Source organism: Stegodyphus dumicola, chromosome 9, assembly GCF_044657685.1.
Source record: "Stegodyphus dumicola isolate Sdum_Otavi_A_Nest chromosome 9, ASM4465768v1".
Classification (NCBI taxonomy): domain Eukaryota; kingdom Metazoa; phylum Arthropoda; class Arachnida; order Araneae; family Eresidae; genus Stegodyphus; species Stegodyphus dumicola.
The window spans coordinates 100,734,549-100,757,463 of NC_140776.1; the positions used below are offsets into that span (position 1 = coordinate 100,734,549).

The following is a 22,915-nucleotide window of genomic DNA, read 5'->3' on the forward strand; positions in this document are numbered from 1 at the left end:
ACACTCACGTTTCATTTTGTATATATACTCTATTTCTGTTTTTAATTCGTATGGCTAGTTTTCAATAAAATGTATTTACTTTTGTCTCTGACTGTGATTTAAACTTAAGCGTTTAATGTATTTTCTTGTTAAATGTCACATTTTAATACTAAGGCTCTAAATTATTTCAAGCTGCATTTTTATTACTATACATTAAAAACAGTGGAAAATCTGAATACCTTTTTTGACACTTTAAAGTTCTAGTATTTCAAACAATAAGTTACCAATGCAGGCTTTTTTAGAAACCATAAGCGCCCCATACGTGTATTAGGGGTAGAGGAAATGCAAGAATATTACTACAGTAAGCTTTACCATTTAATAAAGTGTTCAAGGCTGGAATGACCAGACAGCTAAAAATAAATACACGCCCTTATAGAGCTCATAACAGGTGCGCAGAAGACAAAAGAATATTTATCATTATATATTTTTACGGGTTGAAATAAAAAATAACAACACCCTTCCTCGATGATTAAACCGTTACTTAACTTACTCTGCCTTGATATGCCTTCACTAAATTGACTAACTTTAAAATGTACTTCAAAATATATAGCATAATTCACCACTGTAAGAAATAAAACCATACTGTTTTACATTTTGATTCAAGACGTTTTATACTTTTTACACTTAGACTTTACTTATTTGAAATTTTAGGCATTTACTACATTTAGACCATTGGTAGTTCATAGACCTACCAATAGATGTTAGATCTGTGAGTTAAATATCTGAATAGAAGAGAACTGGTTGTTTTCCCTGGTTTCTGATAAAAAAATATAGCATAAATGCAAAGCCAGGTTTCTTTAAAAAGTCCTCCACTAAAACATCTTCATCGTGTTTTTTACAACAATTAATTCAAAGGAACGTGGTCTAGTTATAAGTAACACAAACACCTAGATGACATATCTTGTTTAATACATCATGAAATTACACTTTTAACATAACCTGAGATTCTGCCTAGAGATCATAAACCGTTTCAACCCTAACGGTTTAGTTAATAGGTCTTCAAGCATTTCTTCAAATGGGAGATATATAAGATCGTAATACTTATCCTTCACAAAATATCTTTTTTCTATATGTTTGGTACGCCCTTGTCTCTGTCTTTCTTTAACATTTTGATACAGTTTTGATTGTCCTTTGAAATAAAGCAAACAGTTTTTTGTCATCGTGGAAATCCTACAAAACTCTTGAAACATTCTTTTCTTCTTTTTCTAGACTTCTTTTCTTCGGTAAGAGTTTTAAATTTTATATCAGTTGATGCGGCCCAAGCGGGATAGTGATTAGCGACGCCGTACCGAAAGGCCCGGAGTCGAATTCCAAAGACAGCAAAGATATTTGTAAATATAGTATTTTTGCCGCATGGGGACACTCCAAATATGCTGGAAACCTTCTCCAGATGTTAATGGTTGGGGAAGAGACGTGAAAGATCTTCGGGACCGTGCCCCCTGAGGTGCACTGCTTCAAAATTGGGGGCGGAACTGAGCGAAGTCATACTGTTACGTGTATAGTGCCCATGGTTCTTGCCAACGACAGACGCCACCTTGCCACAACAAATTTCGTGCGCTTCTCTGATACCGGACAAGCGAGATTAATCACAACAATAACAACATATCAGTTATAAGAAGAATTCTGAAAGTATTTTTCTTCTCTACAATAGCAAATACCGCTATACTCGATTTCATATTATTCATATTACTGCTGATTTCATACTATTCATATTACTGCATTCATATTATATTTGAAAATCCAGTCTACCTTTATATTAAAAGACATTTTCTTTACTATCCTTTTCGGTCTTATATTCCGCTTTGCAGTTTATAACGGTTCTTATACCAGGAGCATTTTCCAATATATGTACGCAGTTAATATTTAAATCATTAATCTCTTCTTACACAGCTTGTTTCCACATTTTTACTGGCAATTGAATAACTTGTATGGCATGCTACGGGGTCCACTGCGTCTTCTAACTGTGTTGTGAATGAAATGATGTTGTACTTATCAGATAATATCATTCTGCTTTACCTAGTAAGTTAGTATTGTTCTATATTTTGAGACTTATCTTTATATCTTGAATTAACTTTAAGAGTATTTACAATTTCGACATCCTTCTGCTTTTCCGTGCAAAATAATTTTCATATATAAAGATCAAATCCTGACTGCTTTCTATAGTGTTGAAATCTATTAACTTTTCATTTTTTCTTTATATCCAACGATGATATAATTTAAAACATGTCATTTCATTTTTTCCCACTTCTCCTTCACTACATGCATATATGCTGGGGTACGAAATGCTTCTATATGTGTTTGTAAGGATTTCATCTGATGCTATTTTTTTATAAGGAGTAACATTATTTTTTTAAAAAGTTAGCAATCTAGTTTGCAGTCAAAGTTCCTTTCCCTCAGTACATGCTTGGAAGAATAATTTCCGTTGATTCTGCTCTTTAATGTACAATTCTTTCTTTCATCGACTTCATTTTGTTGAAGAGAGAAAGCAACAGTTTTTTTATCTATTATGCCATAATCCTTCAGCAGTTTTTCAAAACTTTTATTGACCTATATCCCTTTTTTATCATACTTCGTTTAATGAAGGCTATTTTCCTTTAAAAAATCCTCCACAAAAGCATCCTTTTTGTTGTGTAGATATTTGTCATATTCAAATAACTTAATATAACTTTGCCATATTCAAATAACATAATCTAACGTTAAAACCATAACTAATGGAAAAGATCTAAAATATGCATTCTGATTTTCAATGTATTTAAGAAATGTCGCTTTCTTTTTTCCCATGATTGCTTCTATCACCAGTATTTTGTGTAGCTTTCAACTTATTACTGGTTTTTCCCCAGTGACTTCAAAGTTTTTGCAGACATAAAAATAGAAGTTCAACATGTTAAAAACCCATGTATTCTGTTTTCAATAACTGCATCACAGATGTAACTCTCAATCAAAGTCAGTTCTTCTTCTGATGGACGACAGCATATGTATATGCGCCACTATCTGTTACATTAGAAAATTCACCTCAAAACCATTTTTTCTCTTCTGGCTTGTATCATAACCATAGTAAATGAACAAAGTCGTAAATGAACGATCGTAAATGAACAAGGTCAGTGAGCATTCAAACAATTGTCTTTCCGAAGATGTCAATCAAAGTCAGTTCGTTCGCTGATTCGAAAACCACATACGTAACGCATTCGTACCGCACTAATGAAAACGGAGTTTTACGAGTCAAGGACTCTGACATCACGTCGCTGATCGACCTTGGTCGAAAAGAGTAAACTTTGCACTATAGTAACCTTGGAAGAAAGGGTCGGTACGATCTTGAAGATGCCAAAACATTTTCAGTGATACATTATAGATGAAATGGCACCTTACTCAACAGAAAAATGACGAAAGTTTAAATACAGCCAACCAGTTCGCCAGAAACTGATCTGAGAATAAATGATTTTTGTTCGGTAACATTCCACTTGTAGGATATATGTCTTTGAATAAGAGTAATTTTGCTTTTAAAATTAATCTCAAATGAATAGTTTTTAAAAATTATTTACACTAAACCAAAACCATTGTTTATACTAGACCAAAAACTGTTTATACTAGACTAAAATAATTGTTTATATACTATTAACTATTTATTGACTTTTGTGTACCTCCACTAAATTCCACCTCGAATACAAAGCATAAAGTTTTCTTTTTATATACAAGTATATAGTAAGATGTATAAATGTAAAAATAATTATTTTCATTAAGGTTATTTAGTTAACTTTTTAAATTTGTTAAATGAAGGAATGCAATTAGTTGCATTTAAATCATTGACAGTCACGAATATCTTAAGTATTACCTCGAATTTCCTTTTAGTCACTTCCTCTGTGTATTCATCGGGTTAAAAGAATTAATTCGACCGTATTTCCGAAACGAATCATGAATAATGTTAGTAGCTATATAATAAATAATTTTGCGAAATTTCGCTACGCAAGAGAACCCGCTAACAGTTTCCTAACAGAACTCTGGTTTGACATGAAAAATACCTGTTACACGTGTGTTCATCGTGACTGAACTCCTAAAACGGAACGTTTCGTAATCAAAGTTTTTTTTTTTTTTTCCCGAAAAAGGGAAGAACGCACTGTACTTTTCATCTTTCTTTTGTGAAGAAGTGCTGATGTAACGGAGAAATGTAATTTAATTGCATTATTTTTTGATGATTAAGAAACCCGACTTTGGAATGGGTTATTAGAGCTTGTGAATGAAATTTCATCGGTTGGTTATCAACCAATATCTTGATTTCTTAGAAAAAGAAATCTAACCTCTCATTTAAAAGATGAAATCTAGACCTCTCAGAAAAGGAAAAAATCAATCGGATTAAAGACTAAATTAAAGATAAGTTTTATTATAGGGTATAACTTCTAAAAATTTGTTTTCATAGAAGAAAGGGTTTTTTCCCCAGGAGGTAAGTGTCATTTTATGACATTAATATTTATTCTATTGTTTAAAAGAAGCTTTTTAAGTGTTCAAATCAAATATTGGTCTCTTCTTTATGGGCCAATTTATAGGTCACCTTATGGAGTCTCATTCTTTTGGAAAACATACACTAAGTGAAGATTCTGAAAGACTTGAGCGAATTATTGCTATGTCGGGAATGCAGACATCGTAAGAACGGTGTAAAAGACCCTTTTATTCAGAACTCAAATAACTGAACAGAAGGCATTTCTTGTGCTTACAAAACCAGCCAGTCTTTATGGAGTAACTCAAAAGACTGAACTTCAAATGTAAGCTAACTCTTAATTTGACCAAAGGCTACAGAGAAGTAGTTACGGGTAAGTTGGTTTAAGCCAACAAGTCCAATTTCATTTATACTCAATTCAGTATTCATTCATCAACAATGAATGATTGTTAACATCAGCTCTGACTGGAAACTATCAAAAATTTAAAAGATATAAATTGATTGAAAATGAAGCCAAAGAAACCGCATCAATTGTAACAGATATTAGAGGTGAAGGAGTTTCATAACTGGAAGGAAGAGACGTCAAAGAATTGATCGATAAATGAAGAATGAAGTACTGGATGATCTTATAACATCAGCGGATAATGAAAGCAACGATAACGAAGAGGAAGATAAAGCACCTAGCGCTATTCATCACGAAACTTTTAAGGAGTTGCATTAGTCATTGTCTCACGCAAAAATCGCCAGCTTTTTAAAAAAATAATCTTACCGCGTTCTTATTAAACAATAATAAAAATCATTTTAATTAACATTTGCTTCATTTTCCCCGAGTTTAATAAGAAAGATATTTAAATTTGTTTAAATTATTCATATTTTCTTAATTTGATTTATACTTAATAAATTTCTCTTATAGAAAGCTAATCTTGCGGTATACGCAACGTATAATTGACGTAACCCTAGAGTTCGGCATGGTTATATTGTATATCATTGTAGCATGCTGTTTTTATAAGAAAAAAATTCGAATGCTGTATTGATCTGTTGGTCACTCAGTATAGAAATCAGGGCAAAGTTTTTATGAATTATAATCAGGGATATCAGACTTCCAAGATTTATTATAAATAGTTGGAGGATTGCGCTTCGGAGTGAAGGACATTCGAGATTTTTAAATTAGTGGTTGCGGAAGCAGAAGAGCGTTTTAATTTATACACATAATGAAGGCAAAACTTTCGAAAGCACAGTAAATGTTTTTATAGGCGCTTTCAAATAAAGTCACGTAATTTTTAAGGTTTTCAAGTGTAATTACGTTAACCATCTACATCTTCGCAACAAACTTGCTGCCGAATATACATGCACAATCTACTTTTCGGTACTTTGCGTGCTTTGTAGTCTAATTTTCTTGTTTTGCAATTTTTTTTTTCTGCTTGTGCAAAGTTTTGTTTATCATAGTTTGCTTTACAACGCTGAAGTCTCAGGCTATCTTAGTAGTGAAATAATTTTTTTTTTTAGAATGTTCTGGATTATCTTCCCTCAAATATGACAATTCTAGCTACAAAAAAAATCTGATGTGGGCACCATATGACTTTCTTGTACGGACATTAAATTATACACACTTTTTGCTGCACTTTATTTAATATTATTTTCATAAATTATTCTCACTTAATTAACCAACCTGTCAAGGCAAGTTGAAAATGGCATCAAAAATTGCAAATTTGTTAAAATCCAGATCAATTTTTGTCGTTCGGGAGTCAAACTTCTTGTTATTTTATTTTTTTTTCTTAACGAATATAAAACTTTCCCAAATGTAACCATAAGAAGCTAGAGAGTGCATTAAAAGTCATATTTCGTTATTTGTAGAATTTTTTTTTTTTTTTTTTTTTTTTTTTTTAATTTCTGGAAGTATGTGACTACGATCAACGCTTGCAAAAATAAAGGATGGGTAAGGATTTTTAAGGCCGGTTAATGTATATACGTTTATATACGTTTGGTACTGTCTGTTTCAATAAAAAAAAAAAAAAAAAAAAAAAAAAGAGAGGAGCACAACTAGATATCATAGCAGTTCCATATGGCAAAATTTCAACGTTCTACGACTAATCGTTTTTGAGTTATGCGAGATACATACACACATACATTATTACGTACGTACAGGCGTCACATAAAATTCCGTTCCAATCCATTTTAAAGCTATTTTATAAGCCGTTTTGGGGAAAACGCTCCTTTATTCTGACCGTATGCACAGACGCCATGCTAGAAAATCCGAAGTCGTTCAAACGGACTCGAGAACGGTCAAATTGGTTATTTCTGATGAAATACGGCACCCGAAACTTTTCGAGATTACAATACTTCCTTTACTTCGTACAAGGAAAAACAACAATTTTATTAACGGTACGCACAAAAGATATAAATCAAAATAAAGATAAAGAACAAGCAGGAAATAATCCTCACATAAAACAAGTTATAATATGCAAAAATACACGAATATTTCGCTCCATATTCCGTATAAAACACTGCTTCAAGGAATTCAATAACGTACTGTTAAGCAAAATAACGATGAAAACTTTTTCAAATATTTCTAATAAGTAATAAAGTAATAAAGCGATTTTAAGTCATATCTATTATTAATAATAAATCATTACTGTAATTGTAAAGTGTTTTTGTAATTTCAAAACAACGTAAAAAAAAAAGTACATTAGTGAGCTAAATTTACTTTATATCATTTTTAAATACCTATATTGAGGAAATACATTGACAGTTTTGTTTTTTAATATTATATATTCACATTAACATATGCTATAATCGTGTGCGGCTGGTATTCTAAAACGCGCAAATATTTTTAATGAGAAAATTTCCCTTATTTTGAGAACGGAAAGTTTTAGTCGTGTTAGCTTAATACGTGAAAACTTATATGTGTATATATATCACTGATGTTTATAAATAAGGCCTAATTAGAATCTAAGAGAATGATGAAGAGTATCTCTCAATGGGATTTGAGGCTACTAATACATTAAAATAGTCATAAATAATGCAATGTTGAGTTACTGAGTAACAATGAATTTGTTACATATTTTCATAGGAAATCCTTTGTTAAAGAGATCGGAAGTGTTTATCACGTGACAGGTTTTACCAGTATCGTTGCCAAGAAAAATGGGAGAGAGATACGCAACGCAATTGTGATAAGCAGAAGCTATTTTATGAGGCAAGAAAAGGCATTGATTATTTGCGAAAATGTAAGTTTTTATTGCTTTTTAATGGTTTGATACTGCATCTCCCATAATCTATGATGCTAACTTCAATGAATTTATACATATATAAGTGAAAAAAATCCGTACAACTTACAATGTGTATATATATATAAAAATCTTCCATAAAGTCCTAATCATATTTTACTTTTACTGTATTTCTAGAATAAGTTACATTTTAAATTCTAGATTTTTAGCTGATAGGGAACATTAGCGGAGACATTGGACTGTAGAATCTTTTCTGAAAGAGAATCTAGCATCTAAAGATTTTTAGCAGTAATATTACCTCATGCCAAAAATCTATCAGAAACTAAATATTACGGAATGAATTAAAAAATACAAACTAAAAATCTATACGTACCTATAAAATTCAACTACTGCATTGAAAAACAATAATAACAACAGAGAAAACCTTTTAGCTTTCGTCTTTTAATCCCTATTTTGTTGTTGTTTATAACTGATTTTAATTATATTTTGGAGATTCGGTCGTTTTAACTTAAGGAATCTCTCTCTCTCTCTCTCTTTTTTTTTTTTTTTTTTTTTTTGTTATTGTTTTTTGTTTATTCCTGGTGCTTTTCCTATTGTGTAATGTCCCAGACATCTATTTTGTAGGATTTTAAATAACTGATGAGCTATTTTTATGTTGAACCTCTTCTATCCTTCTTTTTTTTTTCTGCTCCAACAGATAACGCAAATACAACAAGTTCTAAGTTAGTCGTCAGAATCATAGGAAAGAGAGTTGGCTACCTCAAACTACCGTCTGAAACTATTTTGTTGTTGCCTACCTAGCGCTGTTTGATGACTTTGTCTTTGAGAGCGTAGCTAGTTTGTTAGATTTTAAATTTAAAATTCTGATTTGTAAATAATTTGAATCAGCCTTGCTTACTTATTAACGAAATTAGATCGTTGTTAACAACATTAACTTCCGCACGTGCAAGAAACGGAAATTAATTTTGTTAATGTTTCAGTTTTTTATAACTTCACGCTGAAACAGAAATAAAAATTTTAATTATTTATTGTTGTAAATTAATTAGTTTTTTGGGATTAAAAGGAATAATGACTGTGATAATTTGTCCTGTAGGCTAAGACAGTTTAGACTGAGTTTAACATAATAAGTCCAAACTGTTTAACCGAGTTTAACATAATAAGTTCAAACTGACTTTGACCTTTTTGCGAAAAACACGTACGAATTCTTGTTTAACTTTTTTGTGAAATCCCGTATAATGAGAACTACGAGTGTTTACACGTTTAAAGAAATTTTGTTCTGAAAATGGCGGCAAAGTGAAAATTCGTTTATAGATACACCTCTAAAAAATACATATGAATAGGTTTCTCTTAAGAGGCGTCCTCAAAGTCATTCTTTGGGTATGTAGCACTAGACAAGTGACATGCGATGAAGGCGGAAATCAAAGAAAGAAGAAGATATTTAATAGTTTGGCATTCTAGACGATTTTCCAGTCGCAGACTGTTGGCCGTCAGAAGGAAAAACGCTATTTAATTTTCATGCACGTTCTTGTAAGTTTTCTGAAATAGTCTGACGATAGACTTTTCTTGCTCTCCCATATTGTATGATGTCTAAGTTCCCTTGCAGCATGTCTCCCAAATTTGAGTACATAATGGTATGTTATTTTCCCACGTTATTATTACAATAATTATACGAATACGAAAGGTAGACTATATTGTCAATTATTTCCAAACGCTTTCTAAATAGCAGTTTACACTTCATATGAAAAAATATAGAACAAAATATAAATTAGGGATCGCATCATTAATAATTTTTGGTAACAGAAAAATGTCTGAGTGACTAAAACATAATTGCTAAAATATGTACTTTTCAAACGTAAATTAAAAAAATTAAATTACAACAATGGAAAAGGAATATGTATGAAATTACTAGATACTTCCAAATAAACAAATAAATAAAATTATAAAAAATTTTAAACTTTTAAATTACGATAAACTGAAGTTGCAAAAAGGAAACAGAGAATGAAACTTAATGCATGAGTTGGTGAGATCTGTAACTATCTTTAATGTTATTTCATTTGGTTTAAAACAACCACACTGTATATATATATATATATATATATATATATATATATTTTTCTTGTCCAAATATCTTAAGCTAAATAATTCCGTTCCAGTTTTCAAATGATTGAATTAAGATATAAATTTAAAATAGAAAGTGAAAATAGATAATAATGCTGCAGAATGAGTTGCTCAACAATTAATGAATAATACCATATTTCTTCAAGTATTTTCCCCTTAGCGTCAAGTTCTGAAAATTTTTAAAATATTCATATAATTTTCCCCTTTCTCAGTACGTTAGCTTTTATAAATTTTAAAATGGATTCGTACAGGCAATGATTTTTTTCCCCTCAGTAATAAAGGCAAGCCCTCACAAAAAACCTACGAAGGTCACGCCGAACCTTTCCCTTCTAACTGCTGAGTTTTATGGCAGCCTAGTATAAGAAACGACCCATCACAGAAATGACGAAATGATACGAAACACGAAATGACATTCAGTGTGCGATTTCGCTCAGCTGTAAATTCACCTTCTGTAATTATTTATGAAGAATTTGAGGTCTGAGGAGTAGCAAAGACAGCAGTGAGAAAGACCGAAATTCAATTGATAGGGAAGCAGATGTGAAAATATCTTATTAGATACGCTAATTTTAATATTGTTATGTATTCTGTAAAGGTATTTTGGTTTCTTTCAAAGAAGTACTGTCGTGATAACTACCTGCAGTTTATCCACGAACCTTCTCATTCATTTTTACCTAGTTCCAAAATGTAAGAAATTATTACATTCCGCTCAGTGTGATGTCACTGTATAAGGAGATAAGAAGCACATCCATACATCCAATCTGGCAACTGGAAGATAAGCTCAGAAGTTCGAATCCCAGCTAAGGCACAATTTATTTTCTTGTTTATGTGTTGCGGAAATTTTAATTGACTCTACGTAGGCACTCGACTTAAAAATGTGGTGAACGAGAAATCTGTCAGCACATGTGCTTAGTGGATTGATTTGAAATTATCGCATTTCCCCGTGCTTGCGATGTAGGTGGTCAGCACATCTAGTTAACAGAAGATCTGAGGTTCGAATCCAAGGATCTGATAGCAGACTTGACATATTCCCTTTCTTGTTTTAGTGCAGAATACGCCAACAGTACAATCTCTTATGAAAGCAATTACGAAGAACATGGAACCATCTATATTTTAACCGGCAGTGTTGCTGGAGAGCATTGGTTTGCATTTGTTAACGACAAACTTTGACGACAGTGGCACACTGAAAGCCTGTGCCCTTTATTGCTCTGGTACTTTTGAAGCCCAAACTCAAAAGCTTTCCGACCACGGCATGAAAACTCGAACAATAAGGCCAAAAATGCATTTCGGCCTTAAAAACCGCCTTTTCTGCTCAGTGAGTAAAACCTTCACAAGAGATACGGTCTTGTGGGGATAATGGCAATCTTTGAAAACATTTTGTTTTGATACTTACTTTGAAAACAAGAAAATTGTTATAAGAGATAAAAAAATATAACGTATTTAATTTAAAGGTGGCTAACAAGCAATATTGTAAACTGAAATCTCTTCAAATACTATTTTGTCTTATTTCCGGCACCTCTACGTGAGATCACATAAACAAGAATCAAGAAAAGTTCTGCTAGTAATCAAACATATTTTGTATTTCTCTAGAAAATTATTTGATGCGTGTTGTCCTATAACGAAAATGATCAAAATTTGCAATGGTATTATAGTATTTATAAACTAATACTACTTTTCTTCAAATTATTTTCACTATTAACAGGATCAGCAGTTCCAGAATCTTTCATTCTTTCATCCTATATGAAGCGACTCCATTGTAAAAACTAACAGCTATCGATACTCATGGTCTTTTGAATAAGACAGGGCCCAGGCACCTCACGAATATATGGATCGCATCCTACTAAAGTTCAGAATGTATCATTTGTTTGAAATGAAGGTATTAAATTAAATATAACGAGTCTGATAAAAGGTTTGGGAAATTATTTTTGTGTTTTATTATATATGCTTCTTATCCCGCTTCTTGTTTCATAGTGGCGCCATCTATTACGTATTAAATGAACTGTTGCAGCTTGAGTAACAGAAACTATTAAATTCTAGAAACGGAATGTCTGAATCCTGGAACCCTTTGAAATTGAAACAAATCTTTGCGCTTTTTCTTTGTCATTTGATTCTTTCCAGTGTAACCTGAAAATGTTTTAAACATTCTAATTTTAGTTTCACTAAAAACTGTGAGAAATCAATTTAATGAACAAATTCATTAAAAAAGTAATGTGACATTGGACCTGGATCTTCTTGTGCATATTCTGAATGCGTCCTTTGTTTTCCTTCATTGGCTGGATTTTTAATTTAATCATCAATTTTTAATGTTCATCTACTTTTTTTCATTATTAGTCCAAAGGGGCAATTTGCCCAGAATGACTATTAATTTCGTTTTGGCATTTTGCGTCGAAAACTTTAAAAGGCTATATCACTTTTGAAATCGTTGCCATAATTTACTACCGGCATGTCTTAAAGCAATTAATATAATGAAGAATCTGCATAAATGTAAGTATGTTTCTCGCATTGTGATAAAACAACGGTACCTAGAGCCATCAAAATTTGAATAAGGTAATCTTCCATAGAATATGGACATGTGGAAGCTCTAATTTGAATCTGAAATTTGTTTTATTATCGATTTCAGATTTAGTAACACTTCGACGAATTTTTGATTAAAAAAACTATACGATTTCAAAGCGAGCAATGGCAACACCGCAAGAAAAATAAATTTAAAAAAAAAAAAAAAAATTATCTCCAACGCGCGAGACACCGCCTCGGAAATTCTAAAGATATGTTCATTTTAAAATTAATTTGCGATATTGCTGTTGAACTGAATTTGGGGAAAGTGCAGAAGCGCTCACTGCTTGGCGCGTTTTTCAAAATCGCAAACTTGGCGCGCTCTCGCGTCTTGTCTCCTGGATTTGCAACCCCTCCAGAGTGTGTGTGTGTGTGTGTGTGTGATTATGGCAAAGCCTCGAGGGCTATCTGCCTAAGAGGAGGGATGCCTTCGTGGAGGACTTTCTAAGGGAAACTGGCTCGTATACACGTTACACATGGGGAAAACCACGAAAACGACCATGCAGCCAGCCCGTTCGCAGGATTCGAACCTCGGACCGAACTACCAGCGTTCAGCGATTTTACCGCTCGGCCGCTGGTGGGCACGCAACCCCTCCAGAAGACACTACGCAAGGCACGACATTTACAATGGCGAACAGATAAAATATATACAAAACAAAAGTTGAAGCAAAATTTTGAAAACTGAAAATCCTTTAAAAACAGCATAATAATTTTAAAAAACAAGCATGGTTAAGAAAACATGGTAAGCTTCAAAAACTTTAAATCGTTACAAAACCCTGAAGAATTAAAATACATTCATCTGAAAAAAAAAAAAAAAAAAATGGGGAATGTGCAGAATCACCCACTGCTTGACGCGTTTTTAAGAGTTGCACAAACTCGGTATCCATGTACACATGGACCTACTTTCACTTAAAAAGAACATCCCAGAATCGCACAAAAATGGCATTGCTCACACCTTTGACTTTATCCATGTACACATCGACCTATTTTCACTTAAAAAAAATCCCAGAATTGCACAAAAATGGCATTGTGCACTCTTTTGACTTTATCCATGTACACATCGACCTATTTTCACTTAAAAAGTCAAAGAAAATTGATAAAAATCCAATTCTCTTACTCTTGTAAAAAGCGCAAAACAAATAAGTGAGAAATTTTTAAAACTGGAAATCCTTTCAAAATAAATAAATAAATAAAAATAAAAAACTAATAACTTTCAAGACTAAAATCATTTCAAAAACATAGTAAGTTTAAAGAACATAAAATCCTTACAAAACCTTGAAAAATTAATACTTTCACTTCCAAAAAATTTTAAAATAAGAAAATCCAGTCCTGACAAAAACATAATTTTAAAAACTAAAAATAGCTTCAAAAACTTAGTAAGTTTTAAGCACTTAAAATAGTTACAAAACACTGAAAATTTAAAATACTTTCCCTTACCTGAAAAGGGGTAATCCACTCCGCTCAGCCGATGAACGAAAAGTAACGAATTTTCAAAATGTTCTCGAATTATTGTTTAAAATAACTGCCCCTCTACCATCTATTATCTTCTACAACAATCAGAAATTCTAAATTTTAAAATACATACTGAGCACTCGCGAAAATGCTCCGAATTTCGCGCTCAAAAGAAATTTTCAATTTAAAATACATACTAGGCATGCGCGAAAATGCTCTGAAATTCGCCTTCCAGAACGGCAAAATCGACTTGGATACCACATTTGGCGCACTTATCAATCTCGTAAAAAGCGCGAAACACAACGCGTCAAATAAGTGGACGATTCTGCACTTTACCCCTAAATTTTATAGTTTGAATACGTAGAACATGATATTTAATAAATAAAGGTAACACACAAAACATTAAAAAACTCCCCTTTGGACGTAATATAAAATCTGAAACCTTTCACATGTTTTGTCTTTTAATAATTTCAGAAAAACAAAGCAAAAATATTTGGGATAGAGGGGCTACTCGATAGGAGTAGAGTAATTATTAGAATTAAAACTATAGAAATATATTGCAAATACATTGCACACTGCAACTGTCAGTTTTTTGCTATAATCTAACGCTAAACTGCAACGATAATGTACATCTTATTGTTTGTGCTCTGTTACAAGCAAGGAAATCTTATTTTAAAATTGGGGGGGGGGCATTTGAATTCTGTTAATCTTGAAAAAAGATTAAGAAATTCGAAAGCACATTTTTAACCATTCGAATATGTCAAATCTTAAGTGAAGAAAGTTTCAAGTGATCTAATTTAAGTTTCTAAGAAGATTATTTTTATTGATGAATAACTGAAGCATTCTTTGAAAAAGGAATGCGGATTTTGCAATTTCAGGGAACATTTTAAATAATAATTCCCGTAATAAAAAATTCCAACAATATAATAATTGTAATAATTAATCATAATTATTATTATCGCAAAAATTGTATTATCTCAGTACTGTTAATTAATATTATTAGTATAAATATTAAATATATATACACTCTTAGACAAAAAAAAAAAAAAAAACCGGCGCACCAAGAAGGAGTTATCCGAATGGGACGAAAATCGGTAGAAGTGATGTACATGTACAAAAAAACAAATGGTTACAGCTTGAGAAACAATGGATGATTTATTGAAGTGATAGAGCTTCACAAAGTGAAAAAGTCAGTAACGCGTTTGTCCATCTCTGGCCCTTATGCAAACAGTTATTCAGCTTGGTATCGACAGATAGAGGTTACGAATGTCTTCCTGAGGGATACCAGAGTACACGGAATGAAATTCGTAAAGAAGTTATGACATGGAACCGTAATTTCTCCTCTTAAATATCCTGCCAGTTGCGCAGATCAGATACGCTGTAGCGACAACCGTTCATTCATTGGCAGCCAAAATGTAAAATTTTGCATTTTCCGTCGAAACCTGTATGCATATCAATTTGTGTCCAATTTGCTTTATATCTTCTCGGTGCATCGGTTTTTTTTTTTTTTTTTTTTTTTTTTGTTGTTGTTTAAGAGTATATATATATTTACAGGAATTCTAAATAAAAGTAATTATGAGTAAATTAAAAAGCCTATAACCTGCGCTAAAGATGCAAAGTAATAAACCAATAATTTATAATTAGAAAACTTTTTATGTACCATCTCCAAAGAACAGAAATTTAATGAAAACCATGAATTATTTAAAGATATATATATGTAGCTAAATAGATGGACAAATAGATGTATGAGATACTGCATTAATTATAATTATATTATTATTATTATTATTACAATTAATGCGATGATAATAATTCCGATATTAAATATAAATTGCTATAAATCTTTTTGATTGTTGCAGTCTGCAGAGCTTTCTTTTGTTGTGGAAGTACTACACTGGCCAACTGGCACTGGATGATCTATGGTTCGAATTCCAGCAAGGGCATATTTGATTTGTTACATTTCTGGCCCCAGAAAGCCTAACCGAAAATTTCTCCATGCCCTCATGGCCATTAAAATTCTAGCAATCGTGAGAGTGCGACATACTTAATTTCTTGGCTGGAAATTAAGATTCCGTGCTGAGTGTTGACCGCTGTTAACTCTTGAAATAATCATTGCCGCCGTACACTTGTTTTGCTGCCCTAATCGAAACAGTGGTTAGCTTTGCTATCTGCCCTGCTGATGAGCCCAAGTTCGAATTCTGGTGAATCTTAAATATTGTTTAATGTATAGTGTCTTTGCAGCATGAGAGCACTTAAAATACACGGCGAGCCCGAAGTTCTGTCAAGTAGTTTGGTGGTAAGAAAAGATGATTATAGGAACTTGGGTCAGTTCCCCATGGTTATTCCTCTAAATTGGGGCGAACTGGGGTAAAACTTATGTATAAGGTGCCCGCGCTCCTCGCCACCATAAAAATTTCGGTGACGTTTTCGGATGTTACTGGCAGACAAGATAAATCACAACGATACTTGGTCTAATTTAAAAAATTGATGGAAAAATATGAAGGAGGTCACCTTTTACAGGTTGCTGATGGTTATTCTCTTTATTGTAACATTTGTGAGTAACTGTAAAATAAAATATGAAGTTTGTAACCTTTCAACTCGATAAAAGCCGTTTAATTCCGTGGCAAAAACCAACGATTTTTTATTCTCGCAGCGTACTAAAGAGATTTTGCTAGAACAAGTTTTATTGTACATAGTAGTTGGTTGATTGGTAGGAAGACTTAGTCATGTGATATCCGTTAGGGAGCATTCCGCTTACGTAAGACGAAACTCTATCATGTAAAATCAAGGTAATCACCAACGTGAAGAATTAAGTTTTACCTGGTCTCTGAAGGGGAAAAAATGAAACACATACTTGAAGTAAGCGTTCTTTTAATTATAATTTTTTTAACTTCTTTAACAGCCCATTTTAAGCAGCAAATGCTTTCCTATTTAAATTTGCATGCAGTTATCTTAGTGACGTCTTGAAAAATTCATCATGTAGAAATAGAAATGTGCGTATATTGTTTTCTGACTACAATCGAGTCAGTCCCATTTTCCGATTTCAAAACGTTTTCGACAGCAGTTGTGAGTCTTTTCAAATCTGAAATTAAAAACTGTAGAATATTGTACGATAGATTCCCAACCTTTGTTTTCCTTCGAAACCCTTTTTAAAGGATGGTTTCCTTCATCAAATCCCTTATACTTTATTTATACTCTACAACATTCAGCAAATTCATAATATAAATAATTGCGCATATATAACTTAAAGATAATAATTAGGCTAAGAATTGAATAAAAAAATTGAAAGAAAAAGATTTATTAGATTTTATTATTATTATTATTTATGTTTACAGATAGAAACAAGTTTTCAAAAACAAAATTCTAGTTGCACGAAAGTTTGATTTTAATGAATATGAATGCTGCACTTAAGGTACTTCCGCAGTTTCTTTAATGTTTATAAAATTCCTTAAATTAATTCTTAAAACACTTCATTCAAAAATATTCAATTTGTTTCTTATTTTTCTGGTAAATTATTGATTTGACTAAAGCCTGCTTCCACTAGATAAGGAAAATAAAAAATCAACAATGTTGGTTCAATTATAAATTTTATTTTGGGGTATTTCTCTCGTATATGGCTTTTAAGTTTCAAAACATTAGCATACCGTTGTATTTGAGTAAGAATTTGTATGATATAGCTCTACAACACTAAATAATTATCAACTTTTGTAATAATATTTTTGTAATTAACGATGTCTTAATTATGCTGATCGCTTATCGGTCCATATTTTTGGCTTTTGAGTTTTCGTAACAGCTAGGAAGTCAATATGAATCCGCTGAGAACCTTTTCCTAGCACATAGTTTTCAGAACACTATTGGCTGATAGTTCCTTTTCGACGAACTCACTTCATGTTAAACATGGTGAAACTACGAATTTCCTTACAGATGGTCTCTTCCCCGACAAATGAACTCGAGAGCAACTACCAGTATTCAGTGGTCTTAGCCGCTACTAGAGGATTCATGTAAGAGCAACACTTTTTTTGCTCCTTGTCAAATACACGTTTTTAAAAGTAGAGGATGAAAATTTTATCCAATTTATTTTGAGTGCTGATGATTTTGAGTAGATGAAAATATTTATATATTTTCTTTCGAATAATACGAAAAATTCTTCCAAATATTTTTTATTTTTGAAGCAATGATCTCATCCCTATCTGATGCATATATACTTGTTAATTTATCATGATAAAACATGAGAGGGCTATCTTTTTAAAAGAGGTCTACCTTCGTAGAGGACTTTATAAGGGAATCTGGCCTGCATTCACGTTGCACTTTGGAAAAACCTAGAAACCACGCATATATCCTCCCCTTCCCCGCAATTCAAACTTAGGTCGAGAAATCAGTTTTCCACTACCGCTGGTGCATACGAAATAGTTTCCATTGAGAAATCTATGATTAGTGTATCTTGTTCAGGTATCTAATAATTTACCTACCACATTTTTGTAATAGTACTCCAGTTATATATATGACCAAAATAATATATGACCACTAGTAATATAATATAATGACGTAATATTACCTTTGATTAGAAAACTGCTGGCAAAAACGTTTTGCTCATTATTACTGTACCCATTTTAAGTTCAGTTTAATTATTGACCTAATAGTTATATAAAAATAAGCAAAAATAAACAATTACCTTTATTTTGTGGCATTTCAGTGAATGTACAACTAGTACGTATAAGAAATCTGAAACTAAAATTTTCATTTTGTAATTGTCATTTTTGTGCTAATACAGGCCAAAATGGACCAAAACCAAATGTAGAATTAAAAGATTTGTTGTTGTTGCTAATGCTTATTTGTCTGACTTATAGCCAGCCCAAGCCCACAAAATTTCTTGTGGCAAGTAGAGCAAGTTTACGCCGAGGATCTACCACTCCTCTTCCCCTCCCACCCGACTCTCGAGGCGACTTTCGGCTCACCGCATATTTAGAGTGCCCCCATGACCTATACATATACAAACATCCATAACTTCTCCGGGATTCGAACCCAGACTCTTTGGCACTGCTGTCAGCGAAGCTAACCACTAGACCGATTGGGCGGCATTAAACGAGTCAAAATAGTTTTTGTATTATGTGTTTATTCGGTGCTTAACGTATTATCCTGTGGACTGTCAAAGTTGGCTACCAGGGAGCCATAAAAGTTCGCGGAGATACCTCCAAGTGTGCTAATTTTTCCTACGGAATTTTGAAAGAATTAATACCCCTTTATTTAAAAAAACAATTAGTATTCAAACCGCTTCATTTTTGCGGTTTGTAAAAAAAGGCTTTCGCTGATTTCTTCTACTCTATTACGCCCTTTGATTTTAGAGGAAGTTTTGTTTATAACCCCGCAGGTAGTTCTTTCAATCTGTTATTACTTTCTTCAACCAAATTCAGCTGAACCATATCGTGTTCATTAATGTACAATTTTTTATGTTAGTATGTCATAACTTTGAAAACAAACGACTGCTTGCTGTTTTGTAGAAGGTAGATTATTAATTTTTTCAAAATGTAAGGAAAAAATTCAGCAATAACAACTACATTGTCAACTACATTGTGTTATTCAGCAATAACAACTACATTGTCTACATTGTCGTTCATAAAACGAAAATGTGGCTTAGAATCAATCGAATTACATCAAAAGAAAGTGCGGATGTTACGAGTGTGTTACATTATGCTTATACATAACTTAAGCTAAGTCGCACTGCTTGGCGACAGTATCACGTTCGATGGGATAATACATAAGTATCGTTTATTCCCTCAAGCTTTCTTAGATATATATCTACATAATTTTATATACATACATAGGTACTTCATTTCTTTGATAAAAAGTACTAGGTTTGCCTAATATCAGAACATCGACACATATTCGGTTAGCCTGTAGAGGTGTAGTTCCGATGCCAGTTGCACAGGACCATTTCATGTCGATTCCATATCGTACAGATACCGGTACTTCATACAAGCCAGCCACTGTTCGTAAAGACTGAAATCTTCATGAAAATGAGTGTATGTTTATGAAAATTAGTTTCTGACTAGTAAAAAGAAGCTTTCATAAAAATTCAGGAATTTTTCATGCTAGAGCACTACTATGCTAAGTAAAATTTTCATGTACTTCACGTCAGAACACCAAACTAAAACCGGATTTCTAAAGCGATGCTCCGACATAATCTTTACTAAGGTTTCCTTTTACAAGTCAGAAACTGATCTTTATAAGGAGGTGGTCACATTTATGAAGTTTTCTGCTTTTTCGAAGCGTAACCGACTAGCGAAAAAGATCAGTCAACTTTCTGACGAGACCCCGCATGAGAAATCCATGTAATATTCACTAAATTATTTATTTTCAACATTTGTTTTGCAATATCTGTTTGGATTTTACGCACACTTTAGAAAAAGAAGTAAATTAATTAATGTGACGAAGAAATTAGAAAAGGAATTTAAATACAGAGGCTGTTTACACATTTTTTAGAATAATTTCGACAAAGAGTTAAAAAAATTATTTGGGAATAAAATTTTCTGGCAATAGCTTAAAGCATACGTTTTTGCGCTTTAAAAAGAAAATATTCCTGTCCCATAATTCAAAAACATTGTATAATGCATGGAACTAAATTTCTAAATCAAAAGTAAACAACGTTATTAATAGGAAAGAGAAAACGTCAATGATCATTTCTACAAGGAAAAATGACCACGAATTCTCCAAAAATGTACGTACTGTATGTCTATTTATTATTAAGAGTGAAGAAAAAAATGTATAAAACTGGTTTTATCAATGTAAAAAACTGGTTCGAAGAAAGCGGTAAGCGGTTTATGATTGTCGCAAGATTCTTTTATAAAAGAAAATTAAAAATAAGCAGAGTGGGAAAATATTAAAATCAATTCAAGGTACTGTCAAGAGAAAGATTTATTTCCGATATTTATAGAAGAAATTTCTTATCGTTATCCTAATGAATTTCGAAGAGTGAAACTTTAGCAAGTTTCTAATGTTTCTAAAGTTAAATCGGTGGTAAGAACAGAAAATTCGCCTACGTATGAATCATTTACAAAGTCTTTAACTATAACTATAGAAATAATGAATAAAAAATAAACCGAAATTTATAAACAAAAGAAGCTAAAAACATGATGTTCACCAGCTTTTGCTCAGGCATGTGGCTCAACGCAGAACAATTTATAGAACCTGTATAAAACCTGTTTAAAGGTGTGACACCTGCTGAAACATGAGTTTATGTAAATGACTGCAACAAAAATGTCTATTTATTATTAAAAGTGAAGGGGGGGGAAATGCATAAAACTGGTTTTATCAATGTACAAAACTGGTTCGAAGAAAGCAGTAAGCGGTTTATGATTGTCGCTGGATTCTTTTATAAAAGAAAATAAAAAATAAGAAGAGTGGAAAAAATATTAAAATCAACGTACTGTCAAGAGAAAGATTTATTTCCGATATTTATAGAAGAAATTTCTTATCGTTATCCCAATGAATTTCGAAGAGTGAAACTTTATCAAGATAAAGCAAAAGTCATATCTCGAAAATGTCTATTTATTATTAAGAGTGAAGAAAAAAATGTATAAAACTGGTTTTATCAATGTAAAAAACTGGTTCGAAGAAAGCGGTAAGCGGTTTATGATTGTCGCAAGATTCTTTTATAAAAGAAAATTAAAAATAAGCAGAGTGGGAAAATATTAAAATCAATTCAACGTACTGTCAAGAGAAAGATTTATTTCCGATATTTATAGAAGAAATTTCTTATCGTTATCCTAATGAATTTCGAAGAGTGAAACTTTAGCAAGATAAAGCAAAAGTCATATCTCTACATTCCTTGAAAAAAAAAATGAAGCCAGGTATTGCGAGGGTACCTTTTCGACGTATTCCTGTGAAGTTCCTAGAACATTTCACTTATTTACGATGGAGCCGCTGGTCTCTTGAGAAGCTTGAAAAGAGATTGGAGCCATTGATATCTTGAAAAGCTTTCTAATCGCAAACCGAAAAACCCTTCTAGCATGGAAATCACGATACATACTTATAGTCTAGAAAAAAGGCTATCAAATCGACATTTTAAGATACAGTCTTTACATTTTAAGCATTTAAATAGCCCCGAAATCGTTTTAAAAATGTGCAGACACCCTCTATACTGAGGATACACGGAAACTTATTTCTTTATATTATGTTGCAGTAAAACACAATTTTGATTAGTTCTACTCCACGTTCTCATTAACACGATTAGCACTTACGAATAAGATGACTCTCAAATATATACGTATGTTGAGGTAAAAAACCTCAATGAAAAACCTTTGTGCAAGTTCTTTTACCAGTTTTGTTATTTTTAGGCAATTAATTTTCAGAATTCATCATATTCTTTTCCTACTCTTTTTCTTAAAAATAAATTAAATAAAATTCTAGCAAAACGCGTGCGACCTCTTTTTCATTTTGTTTCGCCAGTCTCTCCTGGGACGTCAGCATATCGGCTGAAAATTCCCACTGTTGAAATTGTTCATAATGCAAAGCCTATTAATGCGATGCTTAGAACAAAGTGTTTGTCAAATACATATACATCCTAAATATTTTTTCAGAGTGCATTTATAAGTTAGCCCAGAAACGCAGTCAACGAGCGTCTGATTGAGAATGGATGCTATAAAATTATTTGTTAGATTGTATTTTAAATTTAAAATGTAAATATTTAAATCATTTGCACCTGCTATTGTTTATGAATTATACTTTGAATTTAAATTTATGCGTACAATTTCTGTTGCTGCATATATTTCGAAAAAAAATTGTACATTTCAGTTGTATTAACTCTTACTTTGTACACCTTCTTTAATATATCTGGTATTTCGATACATGATGGGACCGTGAAAATAGACGAATAATAGAAAACTTTCCAGTGCTATTAAATACGGTAATCCAGTGATCTCAAAGTCCACCAGCGACCGAGGAGTTAAGTCGCTGAACGCTGTTAGTTCCAACCTGGGTTCGATCCAGGGGACCTAGCTGGCTGCATGGGCGTTTTCGTGGTTTTGCCCATCTGTAACGTTTATACGAGTCAGTTTCCCTTAGAGAGTCCTCCCCGAAGGCATCACTTCCCTAAGTCCATGCGTGC

General features: G+C 32.4%; 1 protein-coding gene across 6 annotated transcripts in view; it reads left to right on the forward strand.

The window, feature by feature from the left end:
• LOC118198548 (putative G protein-coupled receptor Mth-like 2) overlaps positions 1–22,915 on the forward strand; it is a 68,528-nt gene that overhangs the window by 15,266 nt on the left and 30,347 nt on the right. Inside the window, exons 1-2 of one of the 6 annotated variants that reach the window (XM_035370254.2) lie at positions 4,224–4,474; positions 7,539–7,692. The exons of 2 other annotated variants lie outside the window; for them this stretch is intronic. The gene's annotated coding sequence lies outside the window, so the exon portion shown is untranslated. Of the gene's footprint in view, positions 1–4,223; positions 4,475–7,538; positions 7,693–16,540; positions 16,672–22,915 lie in introns of those variants that run through there. 3 more of the 6 variants (XM_035370252.2, XM_035370274.2, XM_035370259.2) reach the window with 3 other exon arrangements.